This window comes from Saccopteryx bilineata, chromosome 8 (assembly GCF_036850765.1).
Source record: "Saccopteryx bilineata isolate mSacBil1 chromosome 8, mSacBil1_pri_phased_curated, whole genome shotgun sequence".
NCBI classification, from domain to species: Eukaryota; Metazoa; Chordata; class Mammalia; order Chiroptera; family Emballonuridae; genus Saccopteryx; species Saccopteryx bilineata.
This window is the reverse complement of record NC_089497.1, coordinates 51,856,024-51,874,982: the sequence shown is the minus strand read 5'-3', so window position 1 is coordinate 51,874,982 and position 18,959 is coordinate 51,856,024. Positions and strand designations below refer to the sequence as shown.

The 18,959-nt window shown below is 41.7% G+C and overlaps 2 protein-coding genes across 3 annotated transcripts in view; one reads left to right on the top strand and one right to left on the bottom strand.

Annotated features, from left to right (window-relative positions):
* LOC136312241 (protein mono-ADP-ribosyltransferase PARP15-like) overlaps positions 1 to 18,959 on the bottom strand; it is a 328,256-nt gene that overhangs the window by 117,573 nt on the left and 191,724 nt on the right. The window lies entirely within an intron of this gene.
* The window catches only part of KPNA1 (karyopherin subunit alpha 1), an 83,544-nt gene continuing 82,458 nt past the window's right edge, over positions 17,874 to 18,959 (top strand). Inside the window, exon 1 of one of the 2 annotated variants that reach the window (XM_066241783.1) lies at positions 17,874 to 17,981. The gene's annotated coding sequence lies outside the window, so the exon portion shown is untranslated. Of the gene's footprint in view, positions 18,052 to 18,959 lie in introns of both variants that reach the window. The other variant, XM_066241781.1, reaches the window with a different exon arrangement.

Below are 18,959 nucleotides of genomic sequence, written 5' to 3'. Positions count from 1 at the left end.
TCTCTGACCCCTGACCCCCGGGACCAGTGAACCTCGTCAGGTGGGAAGTGCTCTGTACTCAATAAAGCCTTTACTATTCCACACTTTGTGGCTCCAGTCCCTTCCTTCCTTCTTGGAGAGAAAAATACCTTACACCTTTCTGGTCCAGCAGGGGTTCAGGACAGGGTTAGACTGCCAGCCAATCAACCTACAATTACACATCCAAACAGAATCAGGGAGTAAGCCCAGGATGAGCTGCCACTGCCCATTGCTTCCCTGGCTGTAAGTTTGGACAGCAAAGAGGGATCGACCAGGCAGTTAGTACCCTGCCCCGGGTTTCGGCACCAGATGTTGCAATCCATGGAAGTCCAAAAAGACCAGAGTAACAGGCTTTATTGAAAGTAAGAAAGGAACCCTGCTGGGCACTTCTCCTAGTACAAGCTAAGGGGACAAATTTTATAGGGTAAAAGAAGAGTTTCGAGCAAGTGGGTGTTGAATCAAAAGTCCTGGTGTGTCTGGAATGCTCCTCCGTGGGGCAGCTTGCCAGCTTCTTGGAATTCTTCTGTCTCAGAGGAGATAGTCCAGTGAGTAAGGGTGAGGTCTGACAGATAAGCAGAACATCAAAAGGGCAGTTGGAATTCACGTATCTATCAATATGCTTTGAAATAAAAAAATGTACTTTATAAATAACAAATATATATATATATATATATATATATATACACACACAAACACACACATAATAAGAGCGAATGTAAAGAAATAATCTGGTTTGTGAAGTGTATTTACCTTCAAAGTCAGGCGAAGATGTTGGTGGAGAGGAAGGAAACATTAGCATAACAATGGCCCTTCCCGAGCAGGAAGATAATTAGCGATTTCACAGACAGCTGCCCAGCGCCATTTTTAACAATAAAAGTGGTTAAACTAAAAAAACACAAATTTTACAAACTCATTTGCCCAACATTCCACCCCTTTTGCTCACTTTGCAATTCACACCACAGGTGTTCCTGTGCAAGGAATTAGGCACATCACACAAACAAATTGCAGCAACAGCTTAAGTCATACAATTTCAACCAAACCTGCTCCCCCCTCCATCAGGGTCTCTCATATTTCCAAAAGCCATGTGTCCATCCAACAAGGGAGCTGGTGCCCACTCTGGTCGTAGTCCAAGAGTCAGTCCACACACATGAGGCTTCAGGCCTTCCCCCCTCATCCCTGCCATCCTGGCAGCTCTTAAGATGCTGCCCTAAGGGGGAGCACATGGCAATGGCAGCTGTTAGGCAGATAAAATATATTATGCTCACTTTGTTAAAGATGGCACTGCCCATGTGGAAACCCATCACCCAGGTGATATTAATGTGTGTTGGGGGCAGCTGTGGGCAGGCAGGATCCTTGTAGCCTGGGGCTTGGTTTTAGGGCTAAGCCTTTCCCACCCTTTTTGACGTGGGGTGGTGCAATCCCATCATGCCTCAGATAAGTGATTTGTAATAGAGACTTCCCTATTTTATATATTAAAGATTTTAAATCTACACCAGTGGTCCTGTTGGGCAGATAAAATGTATTATGCTCACTTTGTTAAAGATAACAAGAGGAGGCCGTTGCCCAGGTGATATTAATGTGTGTTGGGGTGGGCTAAAGGCAGGCAGAATCCTTTAGCCTGGGGCTTGGTTTTGGGATTAAGCCTTTCCTACCCTTTTTGATGTAGGGCAGTACAATCCTATCATGCCTCAGAGGGTGACTTTGTATTAGAGACTTCCCTGTTTTGTATATTGGATTAAGGGTTTGGATTTCTACACTATAAAATGGGGACAGAATGAGAGTTTGGCCCCTTGGTTCCTGAGGTTAGCATGAGAGAGCAGAGAGAATAGAGCCAGCAGCGGGAGGAGGCCACGTGGAGAAGGCCAGGAGAAGCAGCCAAGATGGCGGAGTGCTGAGTGAGATGCCAGTTTGTGTAGAGTTTGTATCTGGGATAAGGAAGGAGATGGGGAACTGAAGAGAATAAGGCTGGTGAGCTAGAAACCTTTGATTCTAGGAAACTCGGATAAATCAGTAGCTTTGTGAGCACTGAATGTGACTGGGTTTTGGAGCCCAGTGTGTATTTTTACTTGCCCGCCGGGTGCAAGCTAGATTAAAGACTATGGCCCACCAGTTTCTGGCTCCATGGTTTCTTTACCGACTGTCCGAATCCAATGCGAACCTGCATGGGCCGGGCTGCTCTGATGGTGGCCCTGGCCTTGGCTTCTGGCTTTACAGGTCCCCAACCTTTTTTGGGCCATGGACTGGTTTAATGTCAGAAAATATTTTCACAGACCGGCCTTTAGGGTGGGATGGATAAATCTATCACGTGACCGAGACAAGCATCAAGAGTGAGTCTTAGACGGATGTAACAGAGGGAATCTGGTCATTTTTAAAAAATAAAACATCATTCAGACTTTATATAAATAAAACGGAAATAATGTAAATTATTTATTCTTTCTTTGTGGACTGGTACCAAATGGCCCACGGACTGGTACCGGTCCGTGGCCCGGGGGTTGGGGACCACTGATCTACACTATAAAGTAGGGCAGACCAAAAGCTTGCTCTCTTGGTTCCTGCTATCACCATTGCAGGGGCCTCCCTGATCCCTTGCCCTTCAAGGGAAAAGCTGGTTTTCTGCTTTTCCCTTGTCTTCTCTTGTGGTTTGCCTGTCTTGGTGAGACACCAATAAACAGAATGGCACACCGTCCTCCGACTCTGCCATTTCTTTTTCTTTTTTTCTTCTTTTTTTTTTTCTTTTTTTCTGAAGTTGGAAATGGGGAGGCAGTCAGACAGACTCCTGCATGCGCCCGTCCGGGATCCACCTGGCACACCCACCAGGGGGTGATATTCTGCCCATTTTGGGGTGTCGCTCTGCCGCAATCAGAGCCATTCTAGTGCCTGAGGCAGAGGCCACAGACCCATCCTCAGCGCCGGGCAAACTTTGCTCCAAATGGAGCCTTGGCTGCCATCTCTTTACCATCTGCCCGAATCCAATGGGAACCTGCATGTGAATGGCCACAATGGTGGCTCCTGGCCTTACAGCAGCCAACATTTCCACCTCTGCTCCAAAGAGCATGCTGCCATCTACTCCTATGTCCCATAATCATAGCAAACCTACCAGGGGATTAGTGGGTACTCTTTGCTGCTGGGCTTTTACCTTCTGGAGTCTTTGGACAGCAACTTCAGCCCCGGTCTCCTCATCCTCAGAAGAGGAGCTGGAAACGCCTGCTCCTGCTGACTCAGAGCCATTCGGCTGGCATGGCTCCAGCTTAGGCTTCTGCAGCTGCTGGGTCTCCACAACTTCCAGGGCAAACTGCACTCATGAACCTATAATTCCTTCTCCAGAGACTGCTCCATATCCAGGTGCAACTCCCGAACCCGGTTGACCTCCTTCTCCAGCGCTCACTCCAGTTCCAGGATCTGCATCTGTTTCTCCCATGGTCATTCCAATTCCTTCTGCTCCTCAGTTTGCAGGCCTCAGGCAGCCTCTTGCATAGAGCTCTTGGTTTCCTCTTGCAGGGCTGTAAAAATCAGCCAGCCCACAGTCCCCAAAAGGACAGCCATGGGGAACCATAACAACAACCAGTCCTCTACCCCACCTTTCAAGGGTGGTGGTGGCTCCATACCAATCTGATCTGAATCCTGCCACAAACTATACCAAACATATGGCCAGTAGTTGTGGCCGTTGTGGCCATACACATGCAGGTTCCCATTAGATTTGGGCAGACAGTAAAGAAACAGTGGAGCCAAAGAATGGGTGAGCCATTTCTTTATTCAAGACTTGTACTAGCCAATGAGAAAATACACACAGGGCTCCCAAAGCCACTTACACATTCTTCGGTCCCACAACCAGGAGAATCTTCTCCAGTTTCTCCTAGAATCAAAAGCCCCCACCAGTCTCAGTCATCTCTGGTTCCCCATCGGCACACCTTCTCCCTTCTCCTCTCTGCACAAACTGGCTTCTCTGTCAGCACCCTGCCATCTTGGCTCCTCTTTCAGCATGCTGCATCCTCTCTGCTCTCACTCTGCCATCATGGCTTCTTCTCCCCTCCTTTTTAAAACTTTTCTGGTGCCAAAACCTTTCCTCCAGCCAACAGCATAAGAATGGCACTTCCCAAGCAGGAAGGTAATCTGCAATTTGCAATCAAGTGCCCTGCTCTGAGGGCAAGCACACACATGGCTGCCCAGCACCATTTTTAACACTAAAAGTGAACAAACTAGGCCCTGGCCGGTTGGCTTAGTGGTAAAGCGTCGGCCTGGCGTGCAGGAGTCCCGGGTTCGATTCCTGGCCAGGGCACACAGGAGAGGTGCCCATCTGCTTCTCTACCCTTCCCCCTCTCCTTTCTCTCTGTCTCTCTCTTCCCCTCCCGCAGCCAAGGCTCCATGGGAGCAAAGTTGGCCCGAGTGCTGAGGATGGCTCCATGGCCTCTGCCTCAGGTGCTAGAATGGCTCTGGTTGCAACAGAGCGGCACACCAGATGGGTGGAGCATTGCCCCCTGGTGGGCATGCCAGGTGGATCCTGGTCGGGTGCATGAGGGAGTCTGTCTGACTGTCTCCCCGTTTCCAACTTCAGAAAAATACCAAAAAAAGTGAACAAACTAAAAAAACACAAATTTTACAAACTCATTTGCCCAACACTTGTGATTCAAATATCTGCTCGTGACTTAAAGCAAAAAATCCCATGATTGCTCATTTCTCAAATTACTCATGATTTAAAGTGTCATGTGTCAGGGTACCACTGTAGTAGACAAAAAAAAAAAAAAAGAAGTGAATTTAAGAAATCAAAAAAACAGCTGGAAAAGCAGAGAAGGGGGGGGGGAAAGAATCAGAGGAAAATAAATGAGACAAACAGAACAAAATGGTAGAAATAACTTTAAATATATAAGTGACCATATAATGTGCAATTTGGACTACACTTGCTAGTTAAGTCACAGACTGATAATTAGGATTTTAAAAATCCAACTACATATTGTTTATAGGAGATATAAAAGAGCATTAAAATACAGAAAGATTGTAAATAAAAAGAAAAATGTAATTAGTAAACACCAAAAGAAAGCTGTTGTAGCTTTATTAATAACAAAATTGTAAGTTAAAGAGTGTTATTAGGAATAAAGATGACTTTTGATAATAACAAAAGACTTTGTTAGCCTGTATTCTATTAATAACATAGCCTTAAACTTTATATAAAACAAAAAATGACATAATTACAGGCAAAACTGACAACTTCACTATCACAGAGATTTAACACAGCTCTCTGAGTAACTAGTAAATTAGTAGTAAAAAAATAGACTATAGCAGTTTTTTTGTTTTTTTTTACAGAGACAGAGAGTGAGTCAGAGAGGGATAGACAGGGACAGACAGACAGGAACAGAGAGATGAGAAGCATCAATCATTAGTTTTTCATTGTATGTTGCTACACCTTAGTTGTTCATTGATTGCTTTCTCATATGTGCCTTGACCGCGGGCCTTCAGCAGATCGAGTAACCCCTTGCTGGAGCCAGCGACCTTGGGTCCAAGCTGGTGGGCTTTTGCTCAAATCAGATGAGCCCGTGCTCAAGCTGGTGACCTTGGGGTTTCGAACCTGGGTCTTCTGCATCCCAGTCTGACGCTCCACCCACTGTGCTACCGCCTGGTCAGGCTAGACTATAGCAGATTTGAAAAACACAATTTTTATCTAAATTACATATTAGAACTCTCCATCCAATAATTAGAGAATACACATTCTTCTCAATTATATACTGAACAGTTATGTGTTCTGTCCATATTCTAAATTCAATGATTTTAAAGACTTTTTTTTAGGTGAGAGGAGGGGAGATAGTGAGGCAGACTCCCACATGCGCCTTGACCAGTATCCACCCAGCAATCTCATCTGGGACTGATGCTCAAGTACCGATCTATTTTTAGTGCCTGAGGCTGACGTGCTTGGGCCAACCAAGCTATCCTCAGCATCTGGGGCCATGACGCGGGCCAGCCACGACGAGTTTATTCAGGTCTTGAGTGGGAATGGTATGGAATTAATGAAAATAAACAAAGAATTAAAGACCTATAAAAGACGGGTTCCAGAAGGGCTTAACAGTTCCTGCTAGCAGAAATTTACTGCTCTAGCAGAGAAAACATGGCTGTGCCCAGAAACTGCATGTTCTTTATTATATAGGGCAAAGTAGGCCATTAGCAAATCAATTATGTTTCCAAGGCAACTCAAGAAAACCACCAAGTGTAAAAACCCCCCACCATATTTAAACATCCCAACTTTACACAAAGAAGTAACTTCCTTCCAGTCCTTCTGGGGAACACAGGGAGCAGGAAGAGTACTGAAGCACAGCCTTTCGCAACTTAGTGAGGTGGGGGGTTGTGCAACAGCCAGCTCCCCACACCTCTGTCCCAAAATCCAAACTGCAAAATACCTTGTTGACTTTTTTGGTCCCCAACAGGGCCAGCTTGAACCAATTGAGCCACAGACTGTGGGAGTAGAAGAGGGAGAGAAGGGGGAGAAGCAGACGGTCACCTCTCCTGTGCCCTGACTGGGAATCAAACCCAGGACGTCCACATGCCAGGGTGACACTCTATCCACTGAGCCACCAGCCAGGGCCTTAAAGACATTTATAATTGAACTATATTCTCTGACTATTGTTCATATTGTCATTAACTTAGAAACCAATAAAAAAAATACATAGCTTAAAAGTCAGTGTTTTGGAATTAGCTATATCCCTCAAAATAACACTCATAGGTCGTGAAACTGTAAAAAATTAGAAAATATTTAGAACCAAATGATAGTGAAGATATTACTAATATAGTTTGTGACATAAAGCTAAAGTAGTGCTTAAATTATTCATAAACTTAAGCTTATATTAGAAATAATAAAGGCAGAAATTAACCAGTAAGCATCCAACTTAAGGTGAGAAAAGAAAATCAAAATAAACTTCAAGAATAAACACAGAAAACAGGAAAAAATACAACAGAAGGATATAATAAAGCCAATAGCTATTTCTTTGTAAAGATTTAAAAAATAGACAAATCTTTGTTAAGACTGATCAAGAAAAAAAACAAGAAAAGGTAGAAATAATGAATTTAAGGAATAAGAGAGGATGTAACTAAAATATATTAGAAATCTAAAGGTAATAAATTAATACTAGAAACAATAATCATGCTAATAAGTTGAAAATTAGGCAATATGTTGATTTTCTTAGCAAAATACAGGTTAACAAAATTGACTAAAGAAATAGAAATCTTGAATTTATAAATATGTATAAGCTGAGTTAGCAACTGAAAATTTACCTACGAAATAAACCAAGTATTGAATATATTCAATAGGTTAAAATGATTTTACTAGTGATATTTATGTAAATAGAAGCACAAATCCTAATCAAATAATAACAAATATAATGTGGCTCTGTATAAATAAATAAATCACGGTCAATTTGGGTTTATCTCAGAAAAGCAAAGAATTTAACTTCTAAAAATCTATTAATGTAACTCATCATATAAACATAACTAGGGGGTGAGGAGTACCAGTTTCCAGACAGAGTTGAAAACCCACATATAACTTGACTCCCCAAAGACTTAAGTTGTCATTCAGTATGCACAGGGTATTGGTTCCAAAACCCCATGGATACCAAAATCCGTGTTTGCTCAAATCTCCTATATACAGTGCCCTAGATCAATGCTTATAGTTGGTCTTCCACTTGTGCAGACTCCCTACTGTGGATGGAACACATTTTAGGTATTTATTGAAAAATATCTGCACATAAGTGGCCCCACACAGTTCAAACCCATGTTGTTAAGGATTAACTATATATAAATATTTATATTAAAGGGTATGCTCATTTCAACACATAGAGAAAAATCATTTAATAAACAGTTCATAAAAGGATATCTACCAGACACCTAAAGTAAGCATCATATTTTGTGGTAAAACATTAGAATGATTCTCTAAAAAATCAGAAATAAGACAGTGGATGCTGCCTGTACCACTTATATAATTTATATTTAGCAATAAGTTAGAGCATCTGTCAAACACAGTAAACAACAACAACAGAAAAATGACTGAAATAGAGAAATAAAATGTCATTAATCACAGAAAATGTGATTATCTACAGAAAATTTAAGAAAATCTGGAGACAAATAATTAGAATTACTAAATTATACATAAATCAATTTCACTCTTATATATGAGAAACAGTAAATGTAATGCCCTCTTACCATTACAATAGCAACAACAAAAATAAGGTAACTAGAAATAAGTTTAATAAAACAATTATAAAAATTCATGAACAGAAATTACAAAATGTGATGGCAAGATAATAAAGAAAACCTAAATAGATGGAAAGCTATCCTATATCCTCATCCAGAGGAAAACTCCAATCAAGAGAGTTGTCTATTCTCCGAAAATTCATCTTATCATTTAATGCAATTTCAATCAAAATCATGCCATATTTTCTTCATAAAAATTGATGAAATAATTGTAAAATTCCATCCATATTAAATAAAAAGGCCCAAGAAGAGCCAAAGTTATTGACTTGATCTACAACAATTATAGCATTTTCAGTGCATTATTGGTGTACATCTAGATAGACAAACAGATCAACTGAATAAAATAAAAAGCTCCCAAACAGACCTGTGTTAATATAGAAACTTGAGAATATACATATCTTGAATATATATATATATATATATATATATATATATATATATATTCAAGATATACAGTATACAGGGTGGGGCAAAAGTAAGTTGACAGTTGTAGGTATATGCAACAGAGTTTTTTCTTGTATTATTATTTATTAATGTTATATTATTATCCATATGAACAATTGTAAACTTACTTTTCCCCCACCCTGTATATGTATCTCTCTCTATATATTGAATGTATATGATACATAAAAATGTATGAATATATGCTTGACCGGTGATGACACAGTGGATAGAGCATCGACCCAAGATGCTGAGGTCCCACATTTGAAACTCTAAGGTCACCAGCTTGAGTGTGGGCTCATCTGGCTTGAGCTCAGGCTCACCAGCTTGAGCATGGGATCACTGAAATGATCCCATGGTCGCTGGTTTGAGTGCAAAGGTTGCTGGCTTGAAGCCCAAGGTTGCTGACTTGAAGCCAAGCTCATTGGCTTAAACAAGGGGTCACTGGCTCGGCTTGAGCACCCCCCCCCCCCGCCCTCACTTCCACTCTCCTACATCAAGGCACAGATGAGAAGCAATCAATGAACAACTAAAGTGACACAGCTATGAGTTGATGCTTCTCATATCCCTTCCTGTCTCTCTCTCGCAAAAAAATGTATAGATATATATTCAAGATACATGTATCTCCCAAGTCAAAAATTATATAAACTATATAAATTATATAAATATGCAATACTTATAATCCACATTTTCACATTGCAGGTTTTATGATGTCAATATTTTTATGGTGCATTTAAAAATTTCCAGCAAGTATTTGCAATTAGAAACTAAGTACCATTTAGAAGTCAGAATTTGTGGGATGAAGAATACAATTGATTTCTTATTCAAATTTCCACGTTCAAGTCAAAACAGCTACTTGATATATGCATTTTTGCTCACTGGTTCTTCTTTTTATTTTCTAAGTATCATGTGACTCTATTCATACTTTTCTTAATATAGAGCACTGAATATGTGTTTTTATATGAATGGCAGAAGTAAAATGTAGATCACTGGCAAAACAATGGACTAATCTCAGTAAGTAGTCTTGGCTAACTGGTTAAAGAAATGGAAAACAGTACATTTGGATTGTGTCCCAGGGCAGGTTCCCTAGAAGCAGAGCCTGAGATGGGGATTCTTGCTCAAGTGACTTATTGGGAGAGTGCTCTCAAGAATATGGAAATAAGGAGACAGCACAGGCAGGGGGAAGCTAGCAAGAGTGTGGTCTCAGCAATGACTAGCTTTACTCTTATTCCAGGGGGAAGATCCATAGCACAAATTGTACCATTAGAATAAGTTCCACACTATAGCAAGGGTTGGCAGTTATTAGCCTAGGACTGTCCTTGGGGTGGGAGTAGGAGCCTTTAGCAAGCTGGTCTCTGTTAGGCCTGCAATTCTTTGGAGAAGAGCAGCTGAGAGTTATCAGCCAGCATCGACACCAAGTAGGGGAATGGGTGTACTGGCTAGATGAAGGGGATACATCTGGCAGTACAAGTGGGAAAGAGTGACCAACTATCCTGATTTTCCTGACCTTCCAGTTTTTAGCACTGAAATCCCCACATCCTGGGCAATCCTCTCAGGACACACACACAAAAATTCCTTGTCTTCTGTGATGGGTGTGGAAGGTTGGGGGAAAACTATAAATCCATAACTGCCCCCCAAAATAGGGGCTGAAAGCAACACTGCTTTTAGTGTCAAATGTAGATAGCATAAATTATTTGCCTTCCATATTCACATCATTGTTCTTTTTTTCCCCCAACCAATGATATTGATGCCCATGATTTGCAATTCATAGTAATGATCATCCATTGTTGCATCCTTCTGAAGAATGTGACCTAAGCGTGCAATTTAATTGCATTGTAATCATAAACATTACCAGCCCACCTTTGACTTTGCATGTGGATTAACCCCTGTGCCTCGTATAAATTGAATTTTTTTTTTAATTTTTTTTTTTTATTTATTCATTTTAGAGAGGAGAGAAAGAGGGGGAGAGAGAGAGAGAGGAAAGAGAGACAGGGGGAGGAGCTGGAAGCATCAACTCCCATATGTGCCTTGACCAGGCAAGCCCAGGGTTTCGAACCGGCAACCTCGGCATTTCCAGGTCGACGGTTTATCCACTGCGCCACCACAGGTCAGGCTAAATTGAATTTTTTTAACATTGTGAATATGGTGTCCATATATTATGAGTTAATAAGGTGACCAATCATCCTCCTTTAGAGAGGACAGTCCTGCCTGACCTGTGGTGGCGCAGTGGATAAAGCATCGACCTGGAAATGCTGAGGTCGCCGGTTCGAAACCCTGGGCTTGCCTGGTCAAGGCACATATGGGAGTTGATGCTTCCAGCTCCTCCCCCTTCTCTCTCTCTGTCTCTCCTCTCTCTCTCTGTCTCTCCTCTCTAAAATGAATAAAAAAAAAATAGAGAGGACAGTCCTTCTTTTGTAAGTTCCATCCTCTCTCAAAAAGTGTCCTCCTACATGTTCTCCTTTTTGATATTGGAAGACTAATCTGTAAATGTCTGTATTCGATTGATGCAAAGTCGATCCATTGAGTGTGATGTGATGTATTTGTATCTAAATGAGTACTTTTTTCTTACAATTATTATAAAAAGTAATAGACATGTAAGCATAATTACAATATAAAATATTACAAATGCTTTTATTATGCATTTATCACATTATAGTATATTATTGTTGCAATGAATAAAATGTTTCACTTATTTATGATATTGTTTTCTTCAATTTATTTTTGTCCTCCTTTTCATTGTAAAAAAGTTGGTCACCTTAGAGTTAAGGTAATGAAAATGAGAATAATTATAATACCAACAACATGGCCCAAAGAGCACTGAAAAAGATGTGCAATGTTACTTCAATGACTGTGTAATATTAATGATAGACAGAAAGACAATATAACTGGATTGGGATAGTAAATAACAAAAACAGAACGTACTGTACAATACACAGAGAAGAATTTGGGATTGGTATGGTGGAGAAGGGGGTGTGAAAGCACATAAGGAGATGGAAATTTCTAAATCTAGAATGAGATAGACAAAAGATTTTTTTTTCCTCAAAAGACATCCATGCTCAGTTGAAAATAGTGGCTGCTGAATTTTCTTAGGCATAACACATAAACCAACATGAATTATTATATTGTGCCTTTGACTGATCTATGGAACTGAGTAAGGTTACATTTCCTGACTCAAAAAAAAAAAAAAGTTCCCCTTAGCTCTTAAGATCATTTGACTTGAAAAATGAAGTTAAAAATTGTCTTTTTGGGTCCTGGCCATTTGGTTCAGTGGTAGAGCATCTGCCTGGCATGTGGATGTCCGGGTTAGATTCCTGGTCAGGCCACACAGGAAAAGCAACCATCTGCTTCTCCACCCTTCCCCCTTCTCTCTTTCTCTCTCTCTCTCTCTATTCCTCTCCCAGAGCCATGACTTGATTGATTTGAGTGAGGTGGCCCCGGGTGCTGAGGATGGCTCCGCGAAGCTTCTTCCTCAGGTGCTAAAAATAGTCCAGTTGCAGAGCAACAGCCCTAAGTGGGCAGCGCATTCAGTAGGGGGCTTGCCAGGTGGATCCCGGTGGGGACACATGTGGGAGTCTGTCTCTCTGTTTCCCCTCCTCTCACTTAAAAAATTTTTTCTTCTTAATATCTATTTAGATTTGAATGAAACCACAATGCATATCTTGTCCAAAGACAAAGTAGACTTGACTCATTCATCTGCTTTCAGTGAAAATGTTAATTTTGACAAATTCTATTCAGTCTCTAAACTTCTTACCAAAGAATATGAAAGGATCTTGTCTGGTAAACAGCTTATTCAGAACACTGTGAAGAGTGTTGTGGTTTGATTAGCTCTGATAAGAAGGTTTTCATAATGAAGTGTTTGGTCATTTTAGTTTCCTCACAATGTGAAGATGCATTTAATGAAATTTTTTACTTTATGCAAATGGAGGGAGATAGCTTCCTCAAACATGTGCCTACAAGATGGCTATCATTGTTACCAGCCATAGAAAAGAAGTTAAAATGTTGGCATGCCATAAAATCATATTTCAAATGTGGAATAAGATGAACATCTTTCCAATTTGGAAATATGTTGTAGATGAGATTAGAGAGAAAGATTACAATAAGACAGAAATAAACTTGTTGGTTCTTCAAAACTGTCTAAAAATCTTTGAAGAGGACATAAGGAGTCTAGAAAAGGAACGACATCTGCATCTGAGTTATTCAGTGTTATACGTAGATTGTGACAAAAACTTCAACAGAAAGAAAAGGCTAAGTTTTGAAAATAAGACTTATACAGAACTTAAATATGTTCTTATAAAAAGGTAACCAAGTGAAAGAGAACTTTCTGGGGTGAGGATAAATGGTGAGACACACTGTGATGGAAGATTTCACTTGGGGTGATGAACACGCAATACAACATATAGATGATGTATAGATGAATTGTACCCCTGAAATCAATCTAATTTTATTAACCAATGTCACCTCAGTAAATTAAATTAAAATTTTTTTAAAAATTTATTTACTGAAACTGTGAACTTAGTTGGATTCTTAATTCAGTTTCACAAGTTCAAATTAACTCTAGTCTTTAAAATCATTTATCCCAGGGAAAAGAGGTTTAACTTAATGACATACTATGTGCTTCAGAGTGTTTTATTTTTTTAATTTTTTTATTTTTTAAGATTTACTGATTTTTTTTTTTTTTTTTTTTGTATTTTTCTGAAGCTGGAAATGGGGAGGCAGTCAGACAGACTCCCGCATGCTCCCCACCGGGATCCACCCGGCACGCCCACCAGGGGGCAATGCTCTGCCCATCCGGGGCGTCACTCTGTCGCGACCAGAGCCACTCTAGCGCCTGGGGCAGAGGCCAAGGAGCCATCCCCAGCGCCCGGGCCATCTTTTGCTCCAATGGAGCCTTGGCTGCAGGAGGGGAAGAGAGAGACAGAGAGGAAGGAGAGGGGGAGGGGCGGAGAAGTAGATGGGCGCTTCTCCTGTGTGCCCTGGCTGGGAATCGAACCTGGGACTTCAGCACTCCAGGCCGACGCTCTACCACTGAGCCAACCGGCCAGGGACCGGCCAGGGCAGATTCAGAGTGTTTTAAAACGATGGGCATTTTAGATATAGAAAGCCTGCATGGTTCATTTATCAATGCAAAAGACTTGATTAACCAACTGTTGGTTTACCGAAATTAGTCTGTAGATACACCATAAGTGGACATTTTGGAGAGCTGGAAATGAATTTCAATAAGTTTAAAAATTTGCTATGCTAGTAAATAAAATCCTAAGTATTCTATACTCAAACATTTCTTTTTTTTAGTGAGAGAGAGACAGAGAGATGAGAAGCATCAATTCATAGTTGCAGCACCTTAGTTATTCATTGATTGCTTTCTCATATGTGCCTTGACCGCGGGCCTTCAGCAGACCAAGTAACCCCTTGCTTGAGACAGCTACCTTGGGCTTCAAGCCAGCAACCATGGGGTCGTGTCTATAATCTCATGCTCAAGCACTGATGAGCCAACGTTAAAGTCAGATGAGCCTGCATTCAAGTGAGCAACCTTGGGGTTTTGAACCTGAGTCCTCAGCGTCCTAGGCCAGTGCTCTATGCACTGCACCACCATCTGGTCAGGCTATGCTCAAACACTTTTGATGAGAAAATATTTAGCTTGACATTGTTAGCATCAACAATGGGAATTGGTGCAATGTGCAGAAGAACAGAGCTGCAAGTCAAAATTAATTTTATATTTGACTGTATTTAGTTTTACCATTACAAAGAAAAAGAGAAAGATGTCCTAAAGGCTCCAGGCAGTTCAGAGAAGTAGAGGAAACAGAAATAATAAAAATATCTTACTGTATCATGGGACAGAAACATATCATTACATTGTTTAATTTAATATAGGTAATACACTTAATTAGTTCTATTGTATTTACATTCTTTAAAAATGAGTACAGAAACATAAAAATATTGTTATATTTTTCTCACACATACCATTTAATTTGTCCTATTATTACTAGTTGCCATTTTTAACTAGTCCTATTGCTATTTTGTTTATGTAATAGCATTTATGCAATAGAAAATAGATATAACAGAATATATAATTTTGTTAGTACCAATTTTTCATGTTTTTAAGTCAAAGTAATAACATGTATGTAATTACTATATTATATATTATTTATTTTTACACACATCAGATTGACAAAAATAAGTCAGACATTTCCAAATGTTAGCAAAGATGCTTAGAAAAAAGAATCTTATATACTTCTTATAGAGTATAAATTGGTACAACCATTTTGTGAATAATCCAGCCATATCAGGTATATTTGTTTTCTGTTGCTGTGTAACAAAGCACTAGAAACCTAGTGTCCTAAAACATATTTACTATCCCTCAGTTTCTTCAGGCCAGGAGTCCAGGTACAGTTTAGCTGGTTCTTCTGTTCAGGGTCTTACAAGATATAAGTATATAGCCATCTTTATATGTATGGCTATATAAACATATAAGCAATCAACGTATAAGTCAAATCATCTTCTCATCTGGAGGTTTGACTGGGGAAGAGTCTACTTCCAAGTTTTGTCAGGTTGTTGACAGAATTTATTTCCTTGTGGTTGTAAATCAGAGGTCTCTGGCTTCTTACTGGTTGTCTCGTAGAGGCTGTACTCAGGTCCTAGTGGCCATCCAGTTTTCTGCCATGTGACCCTCTCTGTAGGCACTTCACATCCTGACAGCTCACTTCTTCAAGGCCAGCAGGAGAGTATCTAGCTTCAGGCTAAGATACTTACATTTGAAATGTGATCATAGGAGTGACATCACATCCTTGTTGCCACATTCTGTTGGCTAAAGTCAAAGGTCCCACCCACATTAGCGTGGTAGGGGTTATACACAGCAACACCAGGAGGGCAAAGATCAAAGGGCCATTTTATTGTATTGTTACATTTATTGGGATGACTTTGGTCAATAGGATCATATAGGTTTCAATTATACATTTCTATGATACATGATCTGTATTGCATTGTTTGCCCATCACCCCAAAGTCAAATCATCTTCCATCATGGGGCCATCTTAGAATTCTGCCTACCACATCGAATAAAGTTAAAGATGCAATGTCCTAGGATCTAGCAGTTTCCCTGTACACATGAAGATATACAGGTACAAGAATGTATATAGCAGCATTGTTTATAATGGCAGAATGATTGTTTTATAGTTTTAAAATTTCTCAAAATACAAAAAGATATAGTTAGACATTAGCTAATAAAACACCATGCATGGTATAACATTTTAAAATAAAAGATATATATATATATATATATATATATATATATGAATTCTCTTTCAGTAATGGCCTACTAGTATTGTCTTGAACAAATTCACCACTAGAACAACTGGACAAAATAGAAAAAACATTAAGGCATTCAGCTGCTACCATGGCAATAAGAATTTATGGGTCTGGTCTAAGATCTGGCAGAAAAGGGAGCCTTAAGAGATGAGCCAGAATTTACCATCCTTTTTCAGCCTGAGGTGATTGCTAATTCAGTAAGCAGTGACTGAATAAAGCTTTTGGCTGTCTCATCAGGCTTAAGAGGCCTGGCTGAGGAAGAGAGGCTTTAGTAAATACACCAGACTTTTGCTTGTGTTTACCTAAAAATAAAATGTCTTTCAAAGCGAGAGGCAACAAGTATTTATTTAAGATCAAAGAATAGCTATTCAGGAATCACTAATTTAGACAGAAACTGAAATAGTGTTCCAATTAAAGACAAAGGCCAGGGGTATTTATGAGAAAACAAGGGGAACAATTACATCAAAAGAAGGCAGTCATTTCTATTGGTGAAGATAACAGTGATACTAAATCCAAACAGTTTTAAATTTTTCAGTCTGGCAGCCATCAGTCTGCTAGAAATAATATCTGCTTTCTTGTTAATCTTGCAAACAGTTCTTTGGGACACAGGTTGCTTTAGGCCCAAACCAAAGGTTATTTTTTCCTGCTTTAACATTTCATAGGTTTGAGGCATAAGATGTGCAAGGCAGTTCCTCAGGGATGACAGTTCTGGTTCCATTTTAAAGTACTCTGTTCATACTACTCTTTACAGCTGGGGTCCTCAAGGGATACCCTAGCTAGGAGTAAGGGTGAACTGTAAATAAACTAGTTTTCACGAAGACTAAAGTCCATCTCTGAATAATCTCAGCTCCTGACTGGAATAATGTCATCTGTCCTTAGATTTACTGTGGTCAGGCTTACTTGCTCCTAAGTCTGTCCCTTAAAACACTTTCCTTTTCCCTAGCTCCCTTGCTCAAACTCAACTCTGATCCTAGAAAACACACCATCAATAGGGAATACTGATGCTGCAGAAAGAGAGGTCCAGGACATATTAACATTGTATAGCCTAGGATTCAGATAATGTGATCCTCTCTCTTATCCTTACAAATGTATTAAGCTACCGCATATCTTTCATCTTGCTTCTGAGAGGGTGTTTTAAAATGTCACCCGTTAGACTTTGTTTCTTGACCTCTGCTTGTCTGCCTTCAGTCTTTCTTCTTTTGAAGCCACTGCTCAATAAGAATTCACACACACACACACACACACACACACACACACACACACGCCATCAAATTTAACAGTAACAATTATTTGCCCCAAATTTTCGTTTGAGGGCACCAATAGAAAGTAAAACAAGTATTTGTGTTTCAGTTTTTAATGATTTTTGATAGTCCTCATACGTTATCAGGCAAAGGGGATGGGAGAGAACTAAAAAAAGGAATAACTATTAGCTACCTCAAACGTGCTGCATTGTGAATGGCTTAGACATGAGGCACTGACTTTTAACGCTTCTCTTATACTCCGTCAGCCTTCATTCACGCCGCCCTACATTCAATAAATGTGTATTTGGTACCAACGTTGTTAGAGACTACAGACAGAGGTGAGCGAGGATCTATCCGCCTGGAGGGGCTACGAAGAGAGGTTTGTAGACCTAACCTTCCAATTCAACCTAAGAAGCGCGATTTCATTGTCACCCCAGCACGACACCACGTCCTTTGCCATACTGCGAACCTTCTCAGCGAGATCTTCTCCCTCACCCACGACTCTTCAACTGGTTCGAGGATAACCATTGGGGAGCCAGCGAAATACCACTGAAAAACTACATCTCCCTGCAGTCTCTACAGCAGAGCAGCGGAGTGACGTGCGCAGGCGCGTGGGCCGGCCCCCGCGCGCAGACGCACTGCGAACGCCGGCTGAGCTGGGTCTCGGTGCTGGGTGCGCGGCGTCGGACTGCGAGGCCTGCTGTGCGCCGCCGAGGTGCGAGTTGGCTTGTTGAGGCTGTGTGCGCGATAGGTACGGCGGGCCGGCGAGCGAGCCAGCGGCGCACCCAACAGTGGCACCGGGAACGGTGGCCGTTAGCCTGGTGAGTGCGGGAGCCCCGCGGCCCCGGCCCCTCCCCCTCCCGCCGGCGGATCCGGCAGTCCTCGGCGGGACCCGGGAGAGGTCCCGGGGCAAGGGCCGGCTCCCGCCGTGCTTGACCTCGGGTTCCCGGGCCCGGGCGTTCGCAGCGGGTCTGTGCGTCACGAGCCCGGCTGTCCTAACGGCCGCGCGACTGGCGGAGGGGAGGGTGGGGGTGGGGTTCGCTGGTGTGATCGCCGTAGGGAACGCGCCGGTTGAGGCGGGGCGGGGCGGCGGGGCTGGAAGCGGCGCCGAGGCTGCGGGGCGCCCGGGCGGCGGGGCGGAGAGGAGGCTCCGCGACCCGGCGCGAGCGGGTGGGGGGCGGCGGTGGGCAGCGCGGAGTGCTGTGACTGAGGCGGGAAACAGCGTGTGTGTGTGTGTGGGGGGGGGGCGGAGTGTAAAAACCCTGACCCGGGCGCGAGGGACCGTCTCGGGAATTCGCAAGTTACGGCCCGAGCGGGAGCCGGTGATTTGGAGGGAGATGGGGCGGTGGAGGCCGACGGGGGTGGAGACGGACGGCTGCAGTTTACCGATGTCATAACAACGTGGGCCTGGAGCGGCTGACAGGGGTGTGGTAATTATAGGAATGACAGGATTTCGTCTGCACGTTGCGTGTGTTCCGTAGTGATTCGAGGGAATCGGCGAAGTCTCAAGCTCAGAATGGGAAGAGAAAAGGGAAGGATGGTCGGAATCAGGGAAGTCCTCGTGAAGGAATGTTTTAGGTTTGAATGAAAGTATTTAATGTTCCACTTTTAAGAGGGAGATTTCACAGTCATTGGTTTTTAAGGTTTACATTTAGCATATACAATTTGAAGTGTTTTTTATAGAACATACTGTTAGATAATACTACTTTTTCAATCCTTGTTTTCCTGT